A 20,896-nucleotide genomic window follows, 5' to 3' on the forward strand; every position below is an offset into this window, starting at 1 on the left:
TACTCTGCTGATACAAACTGAAGAGCCCAATGAGAAGCTGATCAATTTTCCTCTAGAAACAATATCATATCATGCCCCTGCCAAAACACCTACAACCAGCTACACACTCGTTTCAAGGAAAAGTGTGCCTTTGGAAAACTTAATCAGAATCACTTACAATTATAACCAGGATGCATACTTGCACACCAAAGTCAGAGACATTTCCTGGCTGGTTCATCTTTATTTTTGTTCCCTAAAAAGTCAGTTACAAGTTTAGAGTGAGTTCTTGCATTTCCAGACTGACCTTTCAATGATAGTTATTACATAACTCTTCACCTGTGTTAGCACCTATTTTGAGGGAATTGTGGGATACAGATCTAGTCCCTGACTCCCTTTTGATAGTTTCTCTGTGGAACCCAGAACTCTACTACAAATTGCATGCTGGGCAAAACATTCTTAGTAGAACTAGTAAACATGCTAACTAAAAGGTAAAAATGACCCAGCATCATATGTTTTAGAATGACTGACTGTAGATGAAGAAAGTCAATATTTAAGTTTTTACTAATAAATACACAGTAAAATGTAACATAACTTGTCATTCTTTTATGATAAAATTAAAATCCTAAGATGATTTCTCAAGTCTCTTGCTTTTTAAATAAATGTTACCCTTCTTTGTGGACTTTATCCTTCCCTAGACTTGCTCTTGCAGGAAGAATGTTTTTCAGTCTCTTAAGCTGCGGCAAAAAAGCCTATCCCAGAGTACAGGGTATCTATTTCAGCAGGATTCTCAATAAAAGAAGAATGACATCCACATGGATCCAGAGCTCAGCCTGTTCCATCAGACCGATAATACCCTCCTAGCTTCTCAGTCTGAAATATGTCCTCCTGCTGGTCTTCATTATTATCACCTTCAGTGATGCCTTTTCAAGCTCGTTGTCATACAGCATGCAGCATCTCAGTGCTGTCAGAAGCATCATTATCATCTCTGTCAATGAGTACACAAGCATCTGACCCCAGAACCTCTCAAAGCTCACTCCTGCTAGGGGTTTTGAGAGGGAAAAAAAGTGTGCCTGTATCTTTGCAAATATTTTTGACTCTCTTGAACTATATTCTCCCTCTCTCAAAATATTCAGAGATAAATAGGTATATGTTAATGTATATCTATATATATAATATACGGAATGATGTGGTTTAAATGAAAGATAAAATGTTTATGTTATCACTAAGATAATTGGAAAGAACATTCTGAAAAATGCATATTTCCCTGATTTTATTATTTTTATTATTTTATAGACACCATACAATTTACAAAAAAGAATAAAATAAAACAAAACCTATCTTTAGAGACAGACAATTTACATTTTGTTTACCTTTTGAAGATTTTAAGTAAAAGGAAATAAATAAATAAATAAATAAAAGGAAAGAAATCTGGATGATATTTTCTGAAATAGTAAAATATCATATCTTTAAAAGGTGTAAATTGTAATGTCTTTGTAGCAACATTTGTGTAACAGACAGGACAAATTGTGATTGTGTGTAATTAAATTTATAGATGCAGGAGTAACAAAAAATCAAAAAAGCAGACTGACTACTGACATTTCCAGTGATGATGACAACATATTCTTTATGAGTACGTTGAGCACCCAACTCGAAGAAACACTGTTTTGGACCCTAGATTAGAATGTGAACTGATAATGATAATATAATTTTTGAGGGGAAAAAAAGTTTGCAAAATTTAAAACCTAGATAATATAATTGAGTAGATCAGAGATTTGGTTTTATAACATTAAAACATAAAGTACCTATATATTTATTGATTTCTAATAAGGTAAAATTTAAATAAGTGCATTATCAGGTGAAGAAACATTAAATAAATGCGACCACTATCTATGGAAATATCTTTGAAAATGTGGAAACATTTATAACTGTCAGGGGAATAAAAGTCTCTAAAAGAAATCTTCATTTGTTAAAAACGATTTTACTCTTTTTATTATTTTGTATGTATGTGGATGTAAATATATAGATATGTGTTATAATTGTGTTGCAAAACTTAGAATCATGACTATGTGGTAGGATATTTCTCTTTACAAAAAGACACATTTCTTGCTCTGTCTTTAGGAAGCGGTAGCCTTTCGTATTCCTCATAATCTAGCGGTAATTAAGTAGTTTTAGTAAATAATGTAGTTCATTGCTCTAAACAAAGAATTATAAAATAATATACAAATCTATTATTTGTTAAAAATATGTGTGTTTATTATATGAATGCAACTTCATAATATGTATTAAAATATTCATTTGTATAGTGTGATGTTAGCGGGGTTACCAACATCAAGAAGGAAAGTGACTCACTGGTAATGGGAAATTTTGATGTTGATTAAGAACCAACTACTCTTTTATTTTACGTAATGCACTTTCTTAATCTTTCTGAGAAAACAGGAGGCATTTCCACATATTAAGTCTTTCATTACATGTAAAGATTTAAGAGCAAAATTTCAGAGTAAATCATTTATCGTTCTCTTTAAAAATATTTTTTTTTGAAATGAAGTTGGTTCAGACTAATCAAACAAATGTCCTAATTGCACTAGCTGGCAAATTCCCAGTATGTAAGATAAAACCATATACAACACATAAATTAAGGTTAAAAACGTATCCATGCGTTTAGCTGAATTCTCAGTCAAATTTAGTTGTTTAACAAAGAACTGTCACAAAAGTTAAAAATGACGTGATATTATAAGGGAAAATATACAGATAAATCAAATCCTGTAATAATGAGAGAGTATTCCCACACACATAACATACACACATACGCATATAATATTTATGTGATCTAATGTAATTACTGTTTGTCAAAACAGACACCGTACCTCCCAGAATACTGCTACATGCAACTGTCTCAGTCTGGCAGTTGTGCCCTGGGGCTGGCTTTTTCCCCTAAGGCAGCCATCCGCATTAGCTTGTTTTTTAGCTCTTCATCTTTTTGTTTTTCGCTGTCCATGTTTGAGGCTGATGTGGAGAAAAAGAAGATATGCCAAACAAAGAAAAAGGACTTGTTTTTCATTTTTAATAATTTAGCTGAAAACATTTTTTCCACATATTATCCTCCAGCTTCTAAGAATGTGAAATAAAAACAGAAAAACTTAAAGTTACACATTTCATAAGTTTATGTTAGACTGTTATATAAAGTAAAATTAAACACTATGTAAAACTATAAAAAGGAAGACTGTGTGTCCTACCTTTTCACTGGAGATAAAGGTATGTAATGGAACAGATCTGCGGTTACAAGAAATTCAAAAGTTGGTTACCTGAAGAATGGAAGATGGTTAACAATAGAAAAATGACATCTTAAGGGAGATACAAAGTTTAGAACACCCCTGAAAAGAGACCTAGGTAAATTTCCTAAACTGCACAAGCAGAATGAGGGTGTACCCATTCCTTAATGGATGCTTCCTGGAAAAGATGGACATTTCCATTTAAAACTGGAGTGAATTTAATCAGTTGAAAGACTTAGTCACAAGAGGTGCTGGGGAAAGTGGTCTTTATTTAGGTGGTCATAAACGTGCGTAGAGAAAACACAGAGGCTTTATTAGTAAGTAAAGAGAAGAGAATTGGTAATGATGAAAATCTCCAAAACATTTTTCTAAGTTATGATTTTTATTGTTGTAAGCATTCTTTGCATTTGCATATTGAATCCAGTAGAAATTTATTTTTTTAAATTGTGTGAATTCCTTCGACATGACTAATTACTTGTGTTAGTACCATTTATTGAATGTATCATATATTTCCTCATGAAACTGAAAAGTCACCTGTACTATACGTAAAATTCCTATATTAGTTATCTATCAGAATCTATTTATGGGGACAGTATTTCTGTTTTTTGAAGTGATTTTTGCCTATTGTTTTCTATATAAACACAAAAGATTCATTAAAATTGACTCATTTTATTTAAAAAAAAATTATTTTTTAAATGGGGCGCCTGAGTGGCTCAGTCAGTTAAAGCATCTGACTTTGGCTCAGGTCATGATCTCGTGTCTGTGGGTCATTATCTCATGACTCTCAGGTCCATGGGTTCAAGTTCCACATTGGACTCTGTGCTGACAACTCAGAGCCTGCAGCCTGCTTCAGATTCTGTCTCCATCTCTGTCCCTCCCCTGCTTGTACTCTGTCTCAAAAATAAACAAACATAGATTAATATAAAGTGAATCTAAATTTTTTGATATACAGTTCTATGAGTTTTAAAATATGTGTAGATTTATGTAACCCCAACGACTAAGATACAGAATAGTTCATCACCTGAAATACTCCCTCATGCTTTCTATACACAGTTACAACCTACCCCTATTCAAAGACTTGGCAACCACTGATCTGTTTTCTAACACTTTAGTTTTATTTTTGAGCATATTATATAAATAGAATCACCAAGCAAGTAAATTTTGATACATAGAGAGAGCCTCTGACATATATATATATAGCCCTATTGTTATTATTGTGAGTAGTTGTACTAGCCAGGGTTCTCCAGAGAAACAGAATTAATAGGAAAATCATATCAAATCACATTATAATCCTTGAGGGATTCAATGATACCCATTCACATTGGGAGAAGCGATATGCTTTACTGAGTCCACCAATTCAAATGCTTAATCTCTCATCTGCAAAGGGTCTTACAGATGTACTCATAAATAATCTGTAGCCAAATATCTGAGTATCTCATAATACAGTCAAATGGACACATAAAAGTAACCATCTCAGCAATATTCCTTTAGATAATATACTACAATTTGTGTATTCACTCACTGAACCACATTTGAGTTGTTTCAAGCTTAGGATGATTATGAACAGAGTTCTTACGAATTTTTCCTCCAGATTTATTTATTATTGTTTTAATAATAAAAAAGTAGATTTTTTCAATGAATGTAAGTTCTAATTTCTCTAGGGTAAGAACCTAGGAATTTAATATCTTAGTCATGCAGTAAGTGTATGTTTCATTTATTTGATACTACCAAAATGTTTTCCAGATGGACTGTAACATTTTGCAGTCAGCAATATTTGAGAAGTCCAGATGCTTTGCATCTTTATTAATACCAGGGTATTATCAGTATTTTTATTTTATCCGTCATACTAGTTGTTGTTTTGGACTGATTTGCCTTCTCTCAAAATTTACATCTTGAAGCCCTAACTCCCAACGAGACTATATTTGGAGATGGGGACTTTAAGGTTAAATGAGCTAATAAATGTAGGGTCCTTGTCCAGATAGTTAAATGAGGTGATAAATGTAGGGTCCTTGTCCAGATAGAAAGGTGCCCTTATAAGAAAAGAAAAAGACATCCGAAATGTCTTTCTCCATGAGCACACAGAAGAAAGGCCATGTGAGGGTGCAGTGAGAATGCAGCATCCGCAAGCCAGGTGAGAGTCCTCAGCAAGACCCAGATCAGCCAGCACCTTTATCTTGGGCTTCTAGCCTCTAGAACTGTGAGGATACAAATGCATGTTGTTTAAACCACCTACTCCGTAGTGTGTAGTTATGGCAGTCCAGCTGACTAATGCAGTTGGATGTAATAAGATCTCATCATAATTTTAACTTGATTTCCCTAATGGCTAATGATGAGAACATTTACTCATTGCTTATTTGTTTTCTATACAACTTCTTTTGTGAAGTGACTATTTAAATTATTCCCAGTGATGACAAGCAATGAGTGATTTACCAAGCTCTCTTCACCTGCTGTATCAATACCTCAGCCACTTAATTGATATGGAGCTCTGGAAAGACTGATGATTTTGATATGCTCAGCCTCCTTGATTCTAGAAAAATGAAAAAGCAAAGCACACGTTGCACAAACATGAAATAAATATTAGCTGGGTTAAGTCACAGAGATGGTGGCACTGTTTGTTGTTGTTGTTGTTGTTTGTTTGTTGTTTTTTAACGCCAGGGTAACTTATACAATCTGACACAGATACTGTTATTTATCTTGTCAAAAATCCTAATAAATAATTTTAAGCCCATCTCCTGGTATATGCTCCCACATTTCTTTCTTCTCCTTTGAGGTACAATGTCTCCAAATATTTCTCTTATTTGCAGTTTATAGTTAACCCTCTTCGAATTCTGTGAATTAAGAAAAAAAAAGAGAGCAAGACCCATTTTAAATATACAAAAATAGATCCAAAGGAAAGTGATGGGGAAAAATGTATTATGCTAACATTAATTGAAAGAGAGCTTTAGTAGCTCTATTATTTCAGAGGACACTTCAGAATAGAAAAACTTATCATATATAAAAAAGGAATCACTACATTGTACACCTGAAACTAATGTAACATTATGTCAACTATACTTCAATTTTTAAAAAATTAATTAAAATAAATAAATAGGTAAAAGAGACATAATGACAAAGGGGTCAATTCTATAAGACATAATTCTAAATATGCGTGGATCTAACAATGATATCAAAACAGTTGAGGCAAACTGATAGACTTGCAAGAAGGGTAAACAAATCCACTATTATAGTAAGAGACCTTTAACACTTTTCCTTCTGATAGTTCAAGCAAGAAAATCAATAAGGATATAGTGGACCTTAATAGAACTATCAATCAACTTGATCTAATTCACATTTATAGAATACTCTATCCTACAACAGTGGAATACACATGCTTTTCAAGCTCAAATCAGACATTCATCAAGATACACTACATTGTGGATCATAAAACATCCCTCAACCAACCTAAACTTACAATTTTCAGACAAAAATTGAATGAAAGTTGAAAGAAAAAACATCACATCTAGGGGGTCTATACAGGTGTCCAAAATAAACTTATCCATACTTTTGTAATGGATTTTAACCATGATTTACATCTTGTTTGAGGAGTTCCAAATTCTAGGAAATCTGCCAGAAGAAAAGTATTCCCAGTATTTCCTATAGCTGAGCTTACATAGGAAAAATTGGGGAAGGGATAGGAAAGGGAGGGGAAACATAAAGAACCATAGCAATAAGAAACCTTCTGCAGTCACATGAAAAAGTGAAAATCAAATGAAAAATTTCCCTCAAATGTTTGGTAATTAATCCAGTTGACCCTTTAACACAATGCAGGAGCTTTATGCCAGCCCCTCGTGCAGTCAAAAATTTAAGTATAGCTTTGGACTCCCCCAAAACTTAACTACTAATAGCCTACTGTTATCGGAATCCTTATTGGTACCAAAAAGTTGATTAACGTATATTTTGAATGTTAAATGGATTATATACTGTATTCCTAAATTAAAGTAAGCTAGAGAAAAAAAATGTTATTTAGAAAATAAAGAGAAAATACATTTAGAGTACTATATTATATTCATCAAAAGAAAACTGCAGATTAAGTGGACCCGTGCTGATCAAACTCATGCTGTTCAAGGGTCTGCTGTATCTAGAGGGATACTTAAAGTGAAAATACTGACAAAAATAATATATTTTAATTGGAAAAAAAAATCAATAACAGAAAGATAGATGGAAAATCCCAAATATTTTGAGATTAAACAACACACTTCTAAATACGTGGATCAGTGAAGAAATTTCAAAAGAAATTTTAAAATAGTTTAAAATAGGGGCGCCTGGGTGGCGTAGTCGGTTAAGCGTCCGACTTCAGCCAGGTCACGATCTCGCGGTCCGTGAGTTCGAGCCCCACGTCAGGCTCTGGGCTGATGGCTCGGAGCCTGGAGCCTGTTTCCGATTCTGTGTCTCCCTCTGTCTCTGCCCCTCCCCCGTTCATGCTCTGTCTCTCTCTGTCCCAAAAATAAATAAAAAACGTTGAAAAAAAATTTAAAAAAAAAATAGTTTAAAATAAAAATGGAAATACAACTGATCAAAATTTGTGGGACAAAGCAAAAATAATGCTTAGATGGAAATTCAGAACATTAAATGCCTATATTTGAATACAGTAAGGGCGCCTGGGTGGCTCAGTCGGTTAAGTGTCAGACTTCAGCTCAAGTCATGATCCTTCGGTTTGTTGAGTTTAAGCCCCGAATCAGGCTCTGTGCTGACAGCTCACAACCTGGAGCCTGCTTTAGATTCTTTGTCTCCCTCTCTGTCTGCCCCTCCCTGACTCACGCTCTGTCTCTGTCTCTCAAAAATAAATAAAAACATTTTTAAAAAATCATAGAATACAGTAAAACCTTATTTTGTGAACATAATTTGTTCCGGGAATATGCTTGTAATCCAAAGCACTCGTATATTGAATGGAAACTCAGATGATTCATTCCACAACCCAGAAATATTCACATAAAAATGATTATAATTCTGTAATATAATCCAAAATAACAAAGAAAATACAAAATATAAAGAAACATAAACAAATTAATGTGCTCTTATCTTTGAAAAAACTTCATGGCTGGTATAAGGGAGGAGGGTTATTTTGTAGGACAACTTTCACTCTCACTAAGGAATCAGTGCTATCTATCGGCTCAATGGGATCTTTTTCTGTTCCTGCAGCTTTACCAAGGAACTTATCCAAAGACACTTGCTTTTGCCTCCTTTTGAGGATTTCAGGAAAACGTGACATTGCATTGTCATTAAACACATTCAACACTCGCACTACTACAGCCTTATTTGGATGGTGCTTTTCTACAAAATTTTGCACTGTTTCCTACATTTTACACATCTTCCTAATCTCATTTGAAGTGAGGGATTCCTCCTCCTTTTTCTCCTTCTCAGCAGATGAGATGCAGACATGGACTTCTTATAAAATCTTGCAAGTTCAGCCACTTGCATACCTCGTTCATACTTGATGATTTCCTTCTTCACTTCCACCTTAAACATCTACTCTTACTGCCTTTCTTCAACCTTTTTCTGCATGGGGGCCATTGTATATGCTGGCACAGATGCTGACTACAGTATAGTATTAATAAACTCTTGTCATATACCGTAGTTAATGTAACCGGAAGCAAGGCAGCAGAGGAAAAGGTCTGTATCTGCAGGCAGCCTGACCTAAAATGAAGCAAAGCATTCCTGAGCTTGCTCGTAGATAGAAAACCAAAGGACTGTCCATAGGTGCTTTGAAGTGACAAGAAATACATTGGTACCAGTTGTAGGCATCTTCCAACATTCTGAAAAATCACTGATTCCTGCCAAACACCATGGCCTGAGACTGAGCATCTGAGCATGGAAGACGATCACCCACAATCCTGCAGAGAGAAAGACAGAGAGTGAGAGAGAGCGAGAGAAGAACCATTGGTTCAGCTGTGCTCATGTGACTTTGGCAACCCATACTACTTGCATTGCAAGACATTACTTATTTATTAAGTTAAAAATTATTAGAAATGTTTGCTTGTCTTGTAGAACACTCTCAGAACAAATTACTCACAATCCAAAGTTTTACTATATAAGGAAGATATAAGATAAATGATCTAAACTTATACTTTACAAACTAGATAAAGAAGATAAATTTCAGTTTGAGTTAAACAGGAGAAAAGTAACAAAGAAAGAGCAGAAATCAAATAAACTGAAAATAGGAAACAATAAAGAAAATCAATAAAACCAAAAGCTGGTTGTTTGAAATAAAATCAATAAACTCTATCCAAGCAAACTAAGAAAAATATATACAATATCAATAGCAGAAATTAAAGAGAGCTCCCATTATCAAAAGGAATGGAATAAAGAAATACCATAAGCAAATCTATGACCTCAAATTAAATAAAAGATTAAATGGACTAATAATTTGGAAGACTTGAACTACAAAATCTCACACAAGGAAAACTGATTTATTAAATAGGCCTATATATATAAGTTAACAATAAATCTATAATTGATAAACTTCCAACAAACAAAGTGCCGGACCCAGACATTTTTCCTGGTGAATGCTATCAAATTTATGTTCACACAAAATCTGCATAAAAATATTTACAGCAACTTTATTCATAATTGCCCCCAAATGAAAGCAACAAAATATTCTTAAACAGGTGGATGGATGAAGAAACTGGTACGTCCATACAATGGAATATTATTTGGTGATTTTATTTTATTTTTAAGTTTATTTATTTTTGAGAGAGAAAGAGAACATGAACAGATGAGGAGCAGAGGGAGAGGGAGGATCCCAAGCAGGATCTAGGCTGTCAGCACAGAGCCCGACATGGGGCTCTATCTCATGAACTGTGAGATCATGATCTGAGCCAAAATCAAACTGAACACTTAACCAACTGAGCCACCCAAGCACACAATTTAGTGATTTAAAAAAAATGAGCTATCAAGCCAGAAAGATGTGGGGGAAGCTTAAATTCATATCGCTAACAAAAAAATGCCAGTCTTCAAGTCTACATACTATGTAATTCCAAGTACATGACATCTGGAAAATGTAAAAGTATATAAACAGGAAAAACAATGGTGGTTGCTATGAGTTCAGAAAAGGAGGAGCAGGAGAAGTAAATGCAGCACAGGGGATTTTTAAGTTGGTGAAACCATTTTATAGCGAATAGATAAAATTATGCATTTGTCCAAACCCATAGAACTTTACAAACCTATGGTGAACTCTAATGTATGCAAATTAAAAAACAATTTTAGACAATCACGGCATCCCAAAACAAAATGCAGCCAGTGGAAAATAATCTCACTGTATTACAAATATATGAAACCACCTAATTAAGGGGTGGAAGACAGGCGTAGACCTATGTCACCATAGAAATGAGTCTGTTAGACTAAAGGAACAAGGAACTGCATATAAGACTGAAAATCTGTCATAGCTAAAAAGAGCCAATGGAGACATGACAAGTAAATGTGACATTGTATCTTGAATGAGATCCTGAAACAGTAAAAGGACCTTAGAAATATTGGGACAGAGTGCTGTTGTAGATGGATTTCCCTTCCACGAGTGCAGGGAGTTAGTAATAAAATGGCTACAGACCATGTGCTTGCTGCTCCTGAACTAAAACCTTTGGAACCTGGCCAGTCCTTTGTAGGTAAAGGGTGGCTCTCTTTTACAAGAGAAAAGAAGGTTATGTAATTTCTGCTGCTGGTATTTAAAACGAACTGTCCAGCCTCTAATTAAGTATTCACATGTCACACATTTAAGAACCTTCAAATTGATGAATCCAGTTTCTTACCAGTAGGGGATGGAAATACGTTAATTTAAAGTACCGTGGTTTTCCTACATTCTGTAAAAATGGCTGAGTGGCAAGAGAACATGTGCTTTTGAGTGTATTGGCCAAGACGTAACTGGTTTTCATTCATCGTTGGTAGTAATTCTAGTTCATTGCATTTGCAAGGAAAATGGCCAAAACACCAAATGGAATCTTTTTCCATTTTTTTTTCTTTTCCTTTTCTCATTTATCATTTTTATTATAGAGAAATATTCTATTTATATTATCAACGAATCTGTTAGTGTTACCACCAATTATTTCTCCTTTAGGTCTAGTGTATGCCTGAAATTGAAACAAGAGATTTTTAGATTCATTGGGTTTTTACTTTTATTTAAATTATCTTTCTTATTGCTGTCTAAGTTTAGAGACAGTCTATTATATAATATACATTAATTTGCTCTCACCACCTCAATATTTCAGTTGAAAACCTGAACTGCAATAGTATGAAAATATCCTTTTTAAAAATATTAATATGCCAACAAGTTTATATATGCTCTTGTCTCCAGCTCACTCATTAATTTCATTTTATATAATGAAATTCAGCTACTTTTAATGCATGCAGAATACTTTATTTTTCTATCATCAAGAAATTAAAGCCCAAGCAAATAGCTTTTAAAAACATAGTTGCTTTTTTTTTAAGTTCCAAGAAGAACATAGGAAAACATAGGAGTAATTGGAAAGAAGCCTGATATTAATTCTGTAAGCTGTTTTAAGTAACTACATGATGCAAAGGTGCAAAAAATAATTTCATTCTGAGGATGACACAGGTTGTGTGGAATTTTACGAAGTGTTTCATTGTCGAAGATGTATTAATGAAACTTTCTTCCTTGGGAAGTTTCATTTTATTGGTGAAGTTAAAATTAATTCATTTAACACAAAATAAATATTTAGCACACATTTTGGAGATAAGTTGAAATTGATTTCAAACTACTTTTGAGTATCTTTCACAAAAGGAATTTATTATGCAATTTCTTCTAAAAGCATAAAACTTGAACATAAACTTATTAACTATTTTAGCCTTACATTTTTTATTGAAGATTCTATTTTATACTTAATAAGATGGAAATTATTAATTATTACTATATGGTAAATAATTGTAAAAAATTAAACTACAACGATGATTTCAAAATAACTACCATAATCTTCAAAACACTTATTTTGAAAGGATGTACACTCAATTCACCAGTGACATTATAATTACCAAAATATTTTTCTTCAAATTTACCTTTTGAACTATAAGACAAATTACACATTTAGAAGTTAATAGCTTTAAAAACAAGCTAGATGCTTCAAAAAAACCCAAAATACTTCTAAAGAATAATGCTTTTCCATGGTAAAGACAACTAAATCCTCTTTAAAACTGATTTTAAAAAAGGAATTGCTACAACCAATTCCAACTTGGCCAAACTGGTTTGGACCAGTTTTAAAGGCATCCTTGAATGAGCTGCCAAACTCTTAAAGTAAGTACTTAATTAACACATGTTTGATTTAAATGTCTCGTCACTTTCATTTTTAATCACGCTTTGAGTTTTCTTTTCTTCTGACAATGAATTTTGTTTCTTTCCCAAAGAAATGATCAATGGTAATAACATATTGTCAATAAAAGGAATGGAATGTGAAATGCTCTCACTATAGTCTATTAGACAAATATGCCATTTCTACAAGAACTGGCAATATAGACTCTGCTGAATGTCATTGTTTATAGGAAAACTGCTCAAAAGATTCAATCTCACCCTGGGCAGTAGAAGCAGTGATTTCTCAGTTATAAAGGTACAACCAGCAGAAATACTGTTTGGTACCAATAAAACTTTCCTCACATCATGAGATGAGCGAGTGAAAATGATTGAGTATTCAGAATATTCCCATAAATTAATAAAGACAATTTCACTTGCAGCAAATTGTCTTTCCTTATAGCAAGTATTAAAGCTAAGTGTATTTTGTTACTAGTGTAGATATCCCTTCTTAAGGAGTTTTTGAAATTATCGGTTGCCCCAACTTTATAACCTATTTTTTCCTTTAAAAACATTGAGTCAGTAAACAAGATATAGAACATCACTACATAAAGTGAAATATTTAAGTTACACATCACTTATGAGACACACAGCATATTTATTTCAAATAAAGATGTTTTTATAAATAGCAATGCCTACCTTTGGTTACACTTTCCCACTAGGTCTAAAAAACCATTTATCACATTTATTGTTCACTCTACTTCACCAATCCCTTAACTGCGGGCTGCTGACAGATCTGGATTTGGATCCTGGATTCTTTTCACTGGCTGTGTATCTCATGGACTATAAAAATAATTTAAAATGTGTCTAATGTGCAAAGAAGACCGAAAATTAAAACTTGTGCATTATTAGCACCATACTGAGTACGTTGCAGCTCTCAATGAATATTTGTTGCTGTTATTTTCTCAGGAGGTGCTGTTGTGTATTAATACATTAATATATATTAATACATTCCTTTTCAGTAGAAGTAGTACACTGAGAGGGGAATATGCAGCAAGATAAAAGTTTAAAGAGGACCAAAACAAGGACACAAATTGAAATTACAACTTTTATTATTAACTATCAATTAAACTTTTTTAAAAACCATGGAATGGAGTAAACTGTATTAAATCAGTATTATTATCATTGTTAAAATCATGACATTGAATTCAAATAAAATTATTTAAACTATGTAAGAATAACATCATGACCCCAATGTACTAAAAGTACAAGATTTGTGATTTTAATTCTCAGGGGGGAAAAAGCCTTGTGATTTCATTTTATCAACTTTATTTCCTGTTTAAAAAAAAAAAAACTATGTATTTTGCCAACAGAATTAAGCTAAATTGTCAAAACAAAAGATCAAAAAATAAAATTGCTCAAATAAAACCAGAAGGATATTTCTTCTCTCTCAGGGAAAAGAAATGGATCACAGAAATAATGAAAGTGTAGTGTAATTATATCTTTCAGGGTTGTTGGTTTTTTTTAATGTTTATTTTACTTTTAAGAGAAAGAGAGTGTGGAGGGGCAGAGAGCCCTATGCGGGGCTCAAACCCAGAACCACCAGATCATGACCAGAGCCAAAGTTGTATGCTTAACTGACTGAGCCACCCAGACGCTCCTGTTTTTCTTTTTTAATCCATGGATGCAAGCTCCACAGATTCTTACTCAGAAATCACAATCCCCAGACCTCTGTCTTTAATTATAATTAGTAACCCACAAAACTATAGTAGTAGGTGACTGGTAGGAGACGTGTTTATTCTAATTTGTCTGCTTTATGCTTGGGGCACTACTTGGATTGAGTTTACCACCTGCTGCCATTATAGCCTCTCTTAGTGTTACCTCTTATTTGACCTACACTGATGCTAGATCCTCAACCAGATGACTTTTTTTTTTTTTTTTTCTATTTATGATCTGTTATACTGTATACCTAGGTACTATGTCAGGCCCCAAATGGCAACTATCTAATTGGGGGCTAGGATCATATCACACTTCAGATTTACAATTTCATTTTAAAGTCACTTTCCTCCTAAAACTGGATATCATGGACTGAGATACTCAAGACACCCTATTTCTCCCAAACTGAAATTGACCCTCTTAGATCCCTCTAACCTTCCAACAAAGTTGTTCTGTCCTCAGTTATTCCATTGCCTCTCCATTTTCATTCTAATGTATTGCACTAATAGAACTTCCCATATTACTTCTGTTACATAAAACCATTTTGGGGGTCAGTTACTAGCTTAGTAATTGGTAGCTTGAAAATTACAATTACCAGGTGTGTAACTGCTTTCAAGTCATACTTGGGCAAAGATTACTGTGACATTGAAATGGGGCTTAACCAAGTCACCCCTGGTCCCCTTAGGATTGTTCTAAGTAGCATCAGGTCTTATCACTAAGATAATTTCTGAAGTCCTAGAAACCAAGTTAAATTCTGGGGAAGTTTATGGGGTGCCTGGGTGGCTCACTCAGTTAAGTGTCTTGACTTTGGCTCAGGTCATGATCTCATGGTTGGTGGGTTCAAACCCTGCATCAGGCTCTGTGCTAACAGCTCAGAGCCTAGAGCCTGCTTCAGATTCTGTGTCCCTTTTCTCTCTGCCCCCCCCCCACTCCATCTTTCTCAAAAAATGAATAAACATTTTTTAAAAATTTAAAAAAAGGTCCCAGGGAAGTGTATATTGCTAAAAGCACACATTTCAAAGTCAGACTGATCCATGTTCAAGTAATAATTCTATTCCTTGTGTCGTTCATTTAACTATGTTCAGTGCCCTGCATTTAATTGAAGTAATAAGATTTATTGCCATATTGCTATAATAATTAAATATTGCTATATAATTGAATTAGGTGATTTTTACAATAATTTAATTAGGTGATTAAGGGGCCACCATGTTAACACTCAATAAATAGTGGTTGTCATTGCAATCTTATTCTTAGTTGTTCAAGGATTGTCAGGTTGAAGTATATTATCAGCACTATTCTAGAATTCCTGGTCCTTCTACATTAAATAATAGGGCTTTCTATGAGTATTGGCTTAAATAGCGATATATGACTGAACAGAAAAAAAATCTTTGATATCTAAGGGATAAAATAAAATAAGCATTCAGAAATGCACCATGACTTGAAAACACATAACAGATGAGAGGTTTATGGTCTCCTTACATAGTAGTTACAGTCAGCCACATTGATGGCATTGCTCTGAGACTGGCCTCTGAAACAGTCAAAATTTAAGCATAACTTGAATAGATGATAGCAGAATAATAAGTTTTATGAATAGATAAAGCTAAAGCAAAAAAGGCCATGGAACTCTTGGCCAAATTCTAAAAAAAAAAAAAAAAAAAAAAAAAAAAGGAAATAAAAGAAAGAAATGAGGCTGAGTCAGATAACAAGATTTCAAGACTATAAAATGATATTATTCAATAGATAATAACAAATGATTTTTCTTTCATTACTTAGAATGGAAGAAGATAAAGTGGATTAAACTGCATCATAGAAGGTATAAGCTACATATAATGGATTCCCTCACAGTTAAAAATATTAAGTGTAACTGTGGGCTACCCAAAAAAGGAAGTCCTTTACAAGGAAAGACATTTTCATCATCTAAGGTAGATTAAATGTGGTCTTGCCTGAAGGTCAGAAAACGGACTTGACAGCCTCTCAGGGTAGCCCTGTGATGCTCTGAATAAATATTTGAGCAAACATTATTATGTTTTTATAGTGGAAAGGTTTTGCGCTTTCAGGAAGGATTATCAACCATATTTTAACATCGTCTTCACAAATTCACTTTTATGGTACTCCCCTGAAGATATATTTGCATCCACTTGTAAGTGAGTTTCCTATAGAGACTCTAAACGCAAACTCTGTTCCATATTGCCTTTATCTGGATTTGATGCTGAGCTCAGTGGGCATTAGAGTTTTAAAATGAATACATTTTAAAAGCACTGAGAAATAAACTTTAAATGGCTTATATTTCTCATAAAGCCTCTAGCCTTTAAAGTAAAAATACCAGTGCATTCCAAGGAAATACTGTTTACTGTTCCATAAGCCCTAAAAATAAAATAGAATGTTTGAAAGTAAGGTTTTTATCATGAAAGGAGGGAAACACAAACAAGGAATGCAAGAGGAAGGAATAACTCTGTGTTACTGGATTGGAATTACAGGTATCCATGTGAAATTATGAGTATGTATGCCTACCTATGTCAGTATATATTTTCATGTATTTATATATACTCACGCATATATATCTGCATGTGTATGAAATCCATTGCTCTACCAACAGAAACGGACTAAAAGCAATGAGACACCAGTATCAGTAAGCAAACAGTGGTCCTTATAAGTGTTAATAATTATAGTACTAGGACAGGAAAATACAAGACATACATCAAACACCTAGAATCAGAAAGTCAGGATGTGTTCAAAAACTGATAGGATTTGAGAGGGGCTAAGGTAACCCCAATCAAAGTTGCGGGGGTGGGGGAGTCTCAAAGAAGGGAGAACCACCAAGAGAAGCAAGCTAATACTTTACCTGTGCTTTTTCAAGGAGGACAGTTACTCCGGACCCAGAGGGACAGAATATGGGCAAAGACCTGAGGTCGAGACTCTTACTAAAAAGAGATGAAGTCACCTGAATTCCGGCAGTCTCATGAGTCTGGAGAGACAAAAATTAGAAACTTGCCAGTTTCAGATGAAAAGAATGGGATGAGCAATAAACCTGACCAGGTGCTAATGCCCTTTCAGGACATTTGCCAAATGCTGGAATGGTACATTGCAGTCAAGAAAGGAGCAGAGCAGAGAGCTTTTGAAAAGCAGATTAGTATTTTTGGCAGTGTCATAGACCTAGGAAGACTAGAATCGGATTTTAAGATTTGCCTGGGGAAGGAGCCTAGGGGAACATCTCTCCTTCTACCAGTTCACACCTAATTAAAATGACAGCTCATGCCATAGTAAAGGGAAGAATGGACTCTTAAAGGAAAATGAAAATAACATCATCCAGAGCCTATACATTTTTTTTCCAGTAAAAATGCACAGCATTTAATTATAAATAATCAAGCATGCAGAGGAAGGCCAATTAATAAACAGCCAAGGCCAATACATATACACACATACACAACCACACAAATACACACTAGAAACAGACATATAGATGATCCACATACTGAAGTTAATAGACAATGATCTTACTATAAATATGATTAATATTTTCAAGAAAATAAAGGGATGTAAGGGAATACAAATGAAAATGTAGAGTTCTTCCACAGAATTAGAATGGAAAGATACAATAACCAGAATTAAAAGCTCCATAGATGAGTCTATTGGAAGTTACATGGCACAGAAAAGAAGATTAGTGAACTGAAAGACAATTAAATAGGAAATATAAAACCTCCCATTCTTGGGGCGCCTGGGTGGCTCAGTGGGTTAAGCGTCTGACTTTGGCTCAGGTCATGATCTCATGGTTTGTGAGTTGGAGCCCTGGGTCAGGCACTGTGCTGACAGCTCAGAGCCCGGAACCTGCTTCAGATTCTGTGTCTCCCTCTCTCTCTGCCACCCCCCCTCCCCCCCCCCCCACCACCACACTCATGTTCTGTCTCTCTTTCAAAAATAAATAAACACTAAAAATAATTTTTAAAAAACAACTCCCACTCTCAGAGGAAAATAAAGTATTTTTAAGAGATAAAAAAACATAAGCACTATGAGACACAGATCTAGTATATAATTGTGCTGTCACATTGAGGGGAGGAAAGAAATGCTTCAGAAGCCACATTTCTCCGTCTACCAGGATGCAGCTATGTTTTGTAAAGACCGTTACTGGTAACAAGATGTGAAACAGAAAACTGTTTCTTTCTTTGTTTCTACATATGAGTAATCCTTGACTCATTCACATAGAACTTATCAATATTGACACCCAGGATTTCCACAAACAGCTTCAGGGTTTTGGTAAAAGCAGTATAAGCTCTTTGGCTGGGGTTTGTGGTAAAATGGAAAAAAGCCAGATTGATCCAGGCCCAAATTTCTGTATAACCTTATCTAAGTTTCTTTATCTCTCTGGCATTGTTTTTTTGGTTTTTGTTTGTTTTTGTTTTTGTTGTAGTTGTTGTTTTCATCTGTAATATGACTATTATAATGTTACCTATTCCATGTGATTATTATGAGAATTGAATGTACATGCAAAGAAACTGGCACATACTATGTTTAATAAATAGATTTATTCCTCCAAATGCCCTCAAAAAAATAAGAACAAGAACAAGAACAACAACCACAACCACAACAACAACAAAAACCAGATGTTACCCTATCAGAAGTTGCTTCCATTGGCGGATTTGAAAGCTGTGCTTGCTCCGTCTCCCATAGAAGACTGGCTTTGAGAGCGCTGACAGTCACGTGGCCATTTTTCTCTGCCAGCCGCAGCACTACAGTGTGATCCGTTTTGGGCTCAGCTGGAACAGACCAAAAGAGGTAGGCGCCACCCACAGGGATGATGCGGAAACGGGTGCCTTCAGTCTCTTGATGGCCCTGATGAGGTCTTCTTGGCTGACATCCTGTGCTTCTTGCTCCTTCCTTTTAATACCCGGTGATGTAGTTCCTCCAGAGTCATCAGGCCTCCGTTCCGGTGCTTCAGGGCCAGGCACACTTCGATGATTTGGACACCCAGCTTATAATAGAAATCTCCCCCGCCTACCATCTCAGACAAAATCCTTTTCCGGAGGTCAGAGGATCCACCCCAGTAGTGCACACGTGTCCTGGAACTGCGCCAGGAACTCAGGCTTCTCCAGGATCTCCTGCTTGTGTTTGCCGGCAAATTCCTCCTGGTTGGTCTTGAACACGTCCAACTGCTTTGGCATCTGGGCCAGATGATCCTCAGCCAAGACAGTCCTTCGTTCCTTATACTTGACCTCTGCAAGCTCCTTCTTGGCTGTAGCGCCGGCTCCCACCCAGAGGCCATGCATCCCTGCCCTGGGCCTTGTAGGCCACCCTGCTGCCAGGACCCCGGGTCCCAGCATCCGAGGATCCACCGCTGGTTCTGAATGATTACTTTTTAACTATAAAGGTCGGAAGACATCTTTACACTTGAAGAGGAACATTACAAACTTGCCACAATACAGGCCCTTGAAGGAAAGAAAGAAAAACGACAGTTGCAAAAGAAAGGACTTGAAGAAGGAGGAGGAAAGGGAATGCATGCAAATAAAGGCAGCCAGTTTACACCTTAAAGGATCAAATTTAACAACATAAAAACAGAGCCACTGATATTATGTGACTCCTGAGGTGATGCACCCAGAAGGGCACACCTAAGTGAATTTACTGACCTGCTGACCAAAAATTTCCCCCTGAAACTAGCTATGATGGAAAGATTGAGACAAATTCAAATTGAAAGAAATTCTGGAAAAGCAAAGAAACACAAAACGAATCCCAAAGCAAAAACCTGGTGTGTTTGTTAAATAATATCTGTAAAAAGTGGGAGAATAAATCTTGATTAAAGAGATAAAAACAAAACAAACACACAAACAAAAACTTTGTCCATGGGTGGCTCAGTTGGTTGAGCTTCAGACTTGATTTCAGCTCAGGTCATGATCTCACAGTTTTGAGCTGAGCCCAGCTTGGGGCTCTGCTTTGAACATGGAGCTGTTATGCCCAGAATTCGTGATCCCCAAATACCGCCAGGGAGCCGAGTCCGATGTAAAAGCAAAAGAGCCTTTATTCGAGCTAGCTGGAGCTCAATCCCCTACCTGCACCCATGCAGCGGTGAGATACCAGGGAGAGAGAGCGAGTTTCAGAAGGACAAAGGTTTTATTGGAGCCTAGGGGCAGTTGGTGAGGTAATGGCTGTGGCCTCAGCCGATTGGCTGGGGAAGGGTCCGAGCCCTGTTAGGCAGGTGAGGGGTGGGTTACTCAAGGGGAGGAGGTGTGGTCAAGGTGAAGGACACAGAACAGGATGGAGTTGGCCAGCGTAGGCCCGCCCTTTCAGAGCCTGCCTGAAATTCATTCTCTCTCTCTCTCTCTCTCTCTCTCTCTCTCCCTCCCAATGCCCCTGCCCTGTGCATGCTCTCTCTCTGTCTCTCTCTCTCTTAAAAAAAAAAAAAGGAGACCAAAAAACCCCCAAACCATTATCGCATTATAAATGTTCATTATACTTTGCTTGAATGGTTCATGGTTCTTGAAAAAAGACACTACAAAAACATTTTTTGGAGTAACTGAAAAATTTGAATATGGTTAATGTATTGTTTAATACATGGTTTTTACCAGTATTAAATTGTTGAGTGTGAATGAACACCAATAGTAGATGCATTATAGATTTTAGATGATTTATTGCTAGGAGATAAGTTCTAAGTTTGTAGATTTAAAGTGATGATGTG

General features: G+C 35.4%; 1 pseudogene; it reads right to left on the reverse strand.

The window, feature by feature from the left end:
- Positions 1-8,319: 8,319 nt before the first annotated feature.
- Positions 8,320-19,493, reverse strand: LOC131513117 (vacuolar-sorting protein SNF8-like; annotated as a pseudogene).
- Positions 19,494-20,896: the final 1,403 nt, after the last annotated feature.

Source organism: Neofelis nebulosa, chromosome 5, assembly GCF_028018385.1.
Source record: "Neofelis nebulosa isolate mNeoNeb1 chromosome 5, mNeoNeb1.pri, whole genome shotgun sequence".
In the NCBI taxonomy this organism is placed as follows: Eukaryota; Metazoa; Chordata; class Mammalia; order Carnivora; family Felidae; genus Neofelis; species Neofelis nebulosa.